This window comes from Aquarana catesbeiana, linkage group LG05 (assembly GCF_042186555.1).
Source record: "Aquarana catesbeiana isolate 2022-GZ linkage group LG05, ASM4218655v1, whole genome shotgun sequence".
Taxonomy (NCBI): Eukaryota; Metazoa; Chordata; class Amphibia; order Anura; family Ranidae; genus Aquarana; species Aquarana catesbeiana.
In genome coordinates, this window is record NC_133328.1 from 64,010,088 (window position 1) to 64,018,837 (window position 8,750).

Genomic DNA, 8,750 nt, shown 5'->3' on the forward strand with positions numbered 1-8,750 from the left:
ATGGGCATGAACATGTATGCACCAAACCTAACCATTTATGACAATATGAACAGCTGGTTGCGGTTGTATTTTAAAAATGGATGACAAACGTAGTACAGGTTCATGCAAGGTCAATGTTTTTAGATGGTTTTGTATTTTGAAACAAAGAATTGACTGAATAAAAAAAGGACCAAGTGGCCCAATGAGACTGCCCTACTTTTTGTTTTTTTTGTTTTTTTTTTAATTATTATTTTTTAGAGTGAGTATATCTTAAGTGCCACAAGTATATTTGAATCCTCTTACTGTTGACGGACTCACCACCTCTACTGGAAGTCTATTCAAAGCATCAACTACTCTTTCGGTTAAAAATATTTGTAATTGTATCCGTATTAGTGCACTTGCAACAAAAAAAAGTGACTTCCCTCCGTGATACTTTTTTTTTTAAATTTGCAGCCAAATTTTTCAGGACAGGCTTTTGGAGTGTAACCCCTTCTTCAAGGTGTACTGCTTGGACCTTGAAGAAGAGGGTACACCTCGAAAGCTTGTCCTAAAAAAAGTGGACGTTAATGAAAAAAAAAAGTATCATGGAGAGTACTCAACTGTTTTTGGTAAAAAAAAAAAAAAAAAATACTTTCTACGATAGTAGTCACACAATATTCACACAATTTATTGCATGGACATTCTCTACTCCTGATTTGATAAATCAAACTCAGTGGGGTTGATTTACTAGAACTGGAGAGTGCAAAATCCGATGCAGCTGTGCGTGGTAGCCAATCAGCTTCCAGGTTTATTTGTCAAAGCTTAAATGAACAAGCTGAAGTTAGAAGCTGATTGGCTAACATGCACAGCTGCATCGGATTTTGCACTCTCCAGTTTTATTAAATCAACCCCATTCTTTATTCAAAGCAATGAGGTCCATTTGGGGTATTTTGAGACTTTCTGAAGATGTGCGTAGACGGTTGGCACTATATAATTTCTGTATTATTATAATAATAATAATGATAATGTTCACACAATTTATTGCATCAACATTCTCTACCCCAATTTAGTAAATTAGCCTCAATGTGTACTCAAAGCAATGAGCCCCAATTGGGGTATATACCAATTTTGAGACTTTCTGAGAATGTGTGTAAACAGTGGGCACTATATAAATTCTGTATTATATTAATTATAATAATAATAATATTCACGCAATTCATTGCATGAACATTCTCTGCCACTAATTTAGTAAATCAGCCTTAATGTGTACTCAAAGCAATGAGCCCCAATTCGGGTATGTACCAATTTTAAGACTTTCTGGTGGACACTATATAAATTCTGTATTATAATAATAATAATAATAATAATAATAATAATAATAATAACGTTCACACAATTTATCGCATGAATATTCTCTGCCTCTAATTTAGTAAATCAGCCTTAATGTGTACTCAAAGCAATGAGCCCCAATTGGGGTATGTACCAATTTTGAGACTGGTGGGCACTATATAAATTCTGTATTATAATAATAATGATAATAATAATAATAGCGTTCACACAATTTATTGCATGAACATTCTCTGCCACTAATTTAGTAAATCAGCCCCAATGTGTACTCAAAGCAACGAGCACAATTGGGGTATATACCAATTTTGAGACTTTCTGAGAATGTGTGAAAACGATGGGCACTATATAAATTCTGTATTATAATAATGATAACAATAATATTATTCACAGAATTTATTGCATGAACATTCTCTACCCCAATTTAGTAAATCAGCCTCCATGTGTAGTACTCAAAACAATGAGTCCTTATTGCGGTATGTACCAATTTTAAGACTTTCTGAGGATGCGTGATTAAAGGTAACGAATTTATAGACCGTAACCCCAAAACGAATTTCAAAAGACACACACCTACACAATCCGATCGCACTCATGTTACTTAAAAGTCAAAAGCACTGCGCAAACTGTTGGCGCTATATAAATCCTGTATAAGAATAATAATAAAACGTTTTGGATGGACCCTCATCTGCACATCTGGCTGTTTCTACTCCAGTACTTGCAGCTAAAATGTCAAAATTAAACCACGCACATTAATAACAATGTAGAACACAAAAACAGCGTAACTGGATTGTGTTGTGTGCCAAAAGTATGGTCAAATTCCCAGCAAATTCAAACTTTTACTGCTTGAATTTTTGTAGTAGTGAGCGGGGAAGTAGTGTAAGGACCTCGGGGGGGTTTCCAGTGTGGCGGGTGGCAGCCCCCCTGCAGCAGAAGGCAACGCTGTAAAGCTGCAGCCGTCCGTCCATCCGTCCCTCCAGATGAGCCTGCGATGCCTTTGATGGTTCCAGCGGCAGAACAGTCTCTACAGTGTGAGCGGCCCTGATGGATTACACACTGACCCTCCTTCATCCAGCAGCACCATCAACAACCTGCTGCAGCCTCAGCCCCGGATCCCAGTGTGGTTTTACTGTGTTTAGATTGAAGTGGAGCAACATGAAAGGGTGGCCACTATAAATATTTGCAGGGATGTAATTCAGACGCTATTTGTCTGTTCTCCATAAAATATGGCCAGCTGTCTGAATTCCCCAGACTGCCCCACTGTATACTACAATAACATCAGCAGCACTTGTATTTGTGTAGCCTTTCTACACCGCTGCAATGTGTCAACGCTATTTATAGAACGCCCCGCTGCCTTCTGGGACAAGGTCTCACCGGCTGGCGTCGCCTACCAAGTGCGGTAACCCACGGCAACCGTCGACAAAACATTTACCACCAACAGGATGCTGTGGGCTGAAATCTGGTTGCTGTGAGCTACTGCACTTTGCACACTGTCACTGATTTTTGCACCGCCTGCTAAAGCTCACCACACACGTTACAGTCTGATTGTACAATCTGCTTTTACACCACATGCAGTCCAGTGCATTTTGTTTTTCTGCAGCAAAATGCATGGAATGTCATTGATATGGTTTCGAATGGCATCGTTCACACCAGTGCGGTCAGTTCCAGGGCTTTCCAGTTCCAGAAAAAAAAAGGTAGAACATGCTGCAGTTTACCTGCACTGGACTGTACAGGAACGTGGAAAAACGCATCAAAAATGCACCAGACCCCAGTACAGTAAAAATAAACAGGAAAAAAGAAGAAAAAAAGCATCTGGAAGGCATCCGGAAACACATCAAAACTGCAATGGAAGGCGCCAAAAACACGTTAAAAACGTACATGCAGAAACGCTTCCGAAATGGATCTGGAGTGCGCCTTTTGGTGTTAACCAGTCCTAAATGTAGTGTACGGCCCTGCCCGATTGGATACTAATTGATTCGATAATTTAGGTTGATTACCTAGTTGTGATTGATCTACAGCTAGCCACAGATAATGCAAATAAATCGCTTGATTCCCCCATCAACACAGTCAGTGTTGATGGGGGAATCCCTCCCGCAGCGCTATTGTGTTCTGCCACTGGGGAGCCTTCCCTGCCGGCAGAACACAGTAATCACTGTTGGTGGCTATAGCTGCCAGCAGTAATCGAATGCAAAAAATCTGACAGGCTGGTTGCACTGGATCGACTTCAGTACAACCAACCTGCCCATAGATGGAATGAATTTTGGACCATCCCTGTTGAACCGGCTGAGATTTGATCCACCTATGGTCGACTTAAGGCTTTGTTCACACATGCAGTTGGGGGACAGTATAATCACCGTTTTATCGCCCCCCCCAACCACCCGCCTACCCACTAATACACAGCTGCTCACAGCGGTACACATGCAGAGCACCGCAGTTGGGGCAAAATTTAAGCAGGTGTTGCTCCTGCCAAATGCGGCTAATACAGTTTTATGCTGCGCATTCGATCGCAGCATGATAATGCAGCAATTATAGGGTTAAAGAAGGCAGTGAGGATGCAACGTATCTCCTCACCGCTTGTTAAACATCTCTGAAAAGCGGTCTGAACATGCATTGCTTTTCAGAGGAGTGGCTGTCCATGCCTTACATGTGAACGAGCCCTAAGGGTTATCATGCACGTTACAACCTGGCCATACAATCTTTGCACAATCAACTTTAGATTTACTAAATCTTTGTAATATGAGAACCTACCTCCTCTATCTGATCAATTTGTATCTAATCAGACAGGCCCTTAGGCTACATAGTTGTTGATAGATCTGAAGTAGATTGGAATGTGTGTGGTGAGCTTAACAATGACTGTATAGAGATTGTTTACTCACATTGTCACATCTATGGTGAGCCCAATGTTGGCCATACACACTTCAATAAATGATCTTTTTTTTCACCGGCCCTCTGATTCCTCCAGTATTGAGTTGTAATGTAAGTGTACTGTCTGTCCTCATGTTGTAAAGCGCTGCACAAACTGTTGGCACTATATAAATCCTGTATTATAATAATAATAGCCCACAACCCATTCAATCAATATGTCACACATGGGAAAGTGGATTTCCATCAATAGCTGTAAGATACAATCATAACTTATCAACTGTATCTCATGCAATCTCATAATCTGATTGATCGAAATACAATCCAATTCATGACTAAAGCATCTCAATGCTGTTGATCAATGCAAAACGATCAATGATTTTGCACCCCGGTTGATTAAATTGGTTTGATAGGCTCCGGTCTAAATCGATCGTAAGGGAAGTTATGTTTATTCGATTGTTTGCTAATTGATAGATTTAATAATAAAATTGAAGCCTCTATGGGTACCATGAGAGCGATACTGGTTTATTTAAAAGCAACAGGTGAAGTGCCGTAACCCATAGCAACTGATTCAAAATGACTGTTCATTGGAATGACGGCCGTAAAGTAAAATCAGATTGCGTACCCATCATTACTGTTCTCTGCACTACCTTGTAAGCCTGAGAGCAATAGGCAATGCTGTAGCCTGTACCAACCCATCCGAAACAGGATAGGCTGCAGTAAACAAAAACATGGTTGCTATGGGTTACCGAATGTCATCATTACTGGCGGTCCTACTGAATAAACTTGGCTTATTTACAAGCGCTGTACAGTATTCAAAATCAACCAATCAGCAACAGCATTTCACTGGTACACTTTCTGTGAACTGCTAAACGAGTGCATGTGATTGGGTGCTGTGTATTATAGCACCTTGGTTCCTTGCGCTCTCTTACTGAATTATTCTATAACATCTCTGCTACTGCTTGTATCTTATACTGTCTACAGACATGAGATGATCATTCCCCCAGGCTAGAAGAAGTCACAGATCTGTGTGGGCTACCACCAACCTGTCCACAACCTTGGCGAAGAATCTCATGCCTGGTATGGATCTTCCTAGATGATCACTATGGCTCCCCTGAGATAAGACCAACACCGGGGTGTCCGACATAGGCATAAACCTGCACGCTCTGCATGTTTATACACGTGTCGTATGGTTCCCTAGTACATACAACATCTGCTTCCACTATCAATACACACTACCAACAGCAATTAAATACACACAGACAAAAATAATCAGAGTATCTTCAATTTCCCTGTGCAAAAGAGGATGAAAGCTGAAATCTCATTAGTTGCTCCAGACAAAAGTTCTTCTTCTACAAATTTCTCAGCTCAGCCCCAATGCCAAGACACTGCTCTGTCCACCTTCTAATTTACTGCACAGGACCAGTAACACGTAACTTCTACATGTGACGGCTCCGTGTAATATGTAAGAGGGGCACAGAAATGTTTGTGCAGCACTTGTGGGATCTCACAGTCCGGCCAGCAGGAAGACATGTTTACATAACTTGGGAAAGTTTAATGCTATTCATGAAAATTCACTATTTTTTGGGGAATCGGCTTCCTGCACATAATATATAACAGAGAGCCCGGCTATCCAAAGAGAGGACCCCAGCCTTACCCAAACACCCCCTTCCCTGCCTATAATACAGAGAGCCCGGCTATCCATAAGAGGACCCCAAACACCCCCTTCCCTGTGCATAATACAGAGAGCCCGGCTATCCATAGAGAGGACCCCAAACACCCCCTTCCCTGTATATAATACAGAGAGCACGGCTATCCATAGAGAGGACCCCAAACACCCCCTTCCCTGTACATAATACAGAGAGCCCGGCTATCCATAGAGAGGACCCCAAACACCCCCTTCCCTGTACATAATACAGAGAGCCCGGCTATCCATAGAGAGGACCCCAAACACCCCCTTCCCTGTATATAATACAGAGAGCCCGGCTATCCATAGAGAGGACCCCAAACACCCCCTTCCCTGTACATAATACAGAGAGCCCAGCTATCCATAGAGAGGACCCCAAACACCCCCTTCCCTGTACATAATACAGAGAGCCCGGCTATCCATAGAGAGGACCCCAAACACCCCCTTCCCTGTACATAATACAGAGAGCCCGGCTATCCATAGAGAGGACCCCAAACACCCCCTTCCCTGTACATAATACAGAGAGCCCGGTTATCCATAGAGAAGACCTCAAACACCCCCTTCCCTGTACATAATACAGAGGGTCCGGCTATCCATAGAGAGGACCCCAAACACCCCCTTCCCTGTACATAATACAGAGAGCCCAGCTATCCAAAGAGAGGACCTAGCCTTACCCAAACTCCCCCTTCCCTGCCTATAATACAGAGAGCCCGGCTATCCATAGAGAGGACCCCAGCAGTACCGAAACACCCCCTTCCCTGTACACAGCACTGCCATTCAGGGAGGACCACCTACCTTCTCTATACTGCATTATGGGCCAGTATAGGAACCACAGACACGTCAAACATCAACCCCCCTACACAATCACTGCCTGCCAATGGATGGAATCTAACATACATAACATAGATAGATAGAGATAGATAGATAGATAGATAGATAGATAGATAGATAGATAGATAGATAGATAGATAGATAGATAGATAGATAGATAGATAGATAGATAGATAGATAGATTTAACATGTGGATGGAAGGAAGGAAAGAAGGAAGGAAGGAAGGAAGGAAGGAAGGAAGGAAGGAAGGAAGGAAGGAAGGAAGGAAGGAAGGAAGGAAGGAAGGAAGGAAGGAAGGAAGGAATAGAACATAGATATGTAGGTAGGTGATAGATAACAGAGAAGAAAGAAAGAAAGAAAGAAAGAAAGAAAGAAAGAAAGAAAGAAAGAAAGAAAGAAAGAAAGAAAGAAAGAAAGAAAGAAAGAAAGAAAGAAAGAAAGAAAGAAAGAAAGAAAATGATGTTATATAAAACACATGAGTGCCAGAATTGCTGTCCTTGTAACTTTAAGGCTGTTGTGGAACTACATGTCCCAGCATGCTCAAGGTTCAAAGAAAGTAAGGAAGATAAATAGTTCCAATCGATAGATAGATAGATAGATAGATAGATAGATAGATAGATAGATAGATAGATAGATAGATAGGAAGCATATGCATAGCTGTCCTCTTAGCTATAAGGTGTCTGTAGAACTATCAGTCCCAGCATCCCCCGTGTCCAGTACATCTGGCAGATTGTGGGTTGGGGTTGTCACCATGATCTGACATTTGCTCCTACAGGGAATCCTGCTGTCCTGGCATGCAGTGGTGATGGATGGAGATGACAGACCTGCTGTGTCTTGTGGTCCCCTCCCGGGGTGGAGGTGATTGGCTCCGGTGATGGGTGAGAAGGGTGATGATGATAATCCAGCTCGTCCAATCTAGTGCCATCCCCGGTGTGAGCGGTACATGTTCCCCGCACGGTCTGTCCTCCTCTCCTCTCCTCTAACCACACGAACCGCGGCCGCCTCTCCTTCTCTTCTATTTACCAGCCAGACACTCCGCCGCCCCGCAATGCGCATACTCCATGCGGCTCATGTTTCCCAGCTGGCCAGCCCAGTCCGCGAACATCGTCCTCTGCTGGGATGCGGCTTCCCGGGTGGCGGGGGGAGGACGGGGGAGGAGGGCTGTGTTCTGTTCTCCGTCTATTCTCTGTACATAGGACAGGTACAGCCCAGCCAGGAGGACTGCATGGAGGAGGACTGCATGGAGGAGGACTGATCACTGGGAGAGAAAAGTCCACATAGGGATCGACACATACCTCCCCAATCCTACCTATAGTGTTCTCTCTATGTATTACACCGAGCCATGGTCCATGTGTATACCCCATACATTATACATGTCTTATAATTATGCAGCTTCACATATTTACCTGTGTTATGTATTATTGCTTTGTATGACATATCACATAATGAGGATTGAGGGACAATGTACAATAATGGGCAAATATACTCCAATGCATACAACTTATACAGGACTTATATAGTCCCTATATGTAATAATGACTGCCCTGCATTATATCCTTCATTCATTAACTCCCCCCACACACACACACACACAATATGTTACCCATTCCCAGAGACCCCCCATTATACTCCGACCCCACTCTCCTTATTCACTTACACACCCCTCTGACCATAGTCCCTTTCCTCTCATTACATTCACCCTTGTCTGCATTTTCTTCTACACATTTGTCACCCTCTTATTACTCTCTATTACACACTCCCTGACTGTCCCCCATATTACACTCCGTTATTCTTATTATACAGTACACTAGTCTGACTACTCTCCTTTTACACGTTATTACTTGGCTACTCTCCTCATACTCACTGTCCTCAGACTCTTCTGAGTACTCTCTGCTACACACACCCTGCCCTCTCATTACACTCTATTACACACTCCCAGTCTTCTGTCTACTCCCTTACACTCTCTGTCCTCCTATTACACTATTTTACACACTTTTTTGACTAGTCTTTGTTACACACTCTCTATCCTCTTATTACAAACTCTTCTGTGTCCTCTCTGTTACACACTCAA

At 42.7% G+C, this 8,750-nt stretch overlaps 1 protein-coding gene across 3 annotated transcripts in view; it reads right to left on the reverse strand.

The window, feature by feature from the left end:
* The window catches only part of MKX (mohawk homeobox), a 179,140-nt gene extending 171,383 nt beyond the window's left edge, over positions 1-7,757 (reverse strand). For 2 of the 3 annotated variants that reach the window (XM_073629833.1, XM_073629835.1), the window contains exon 1: positions 7,504-7,753. The gene's annotated coding sequence lies outside the window, so the exon portion shown is untranslated. Of the gene's footprint in view, positions 1-7,503 lie in introns of all 3 variants that reach the window. The other variant, XM_073629834.1, reaches the window with a different exon arrangement.
* Between the last annotated feature and the right edge of the window lie 993 nt (positions 7,758-8,750).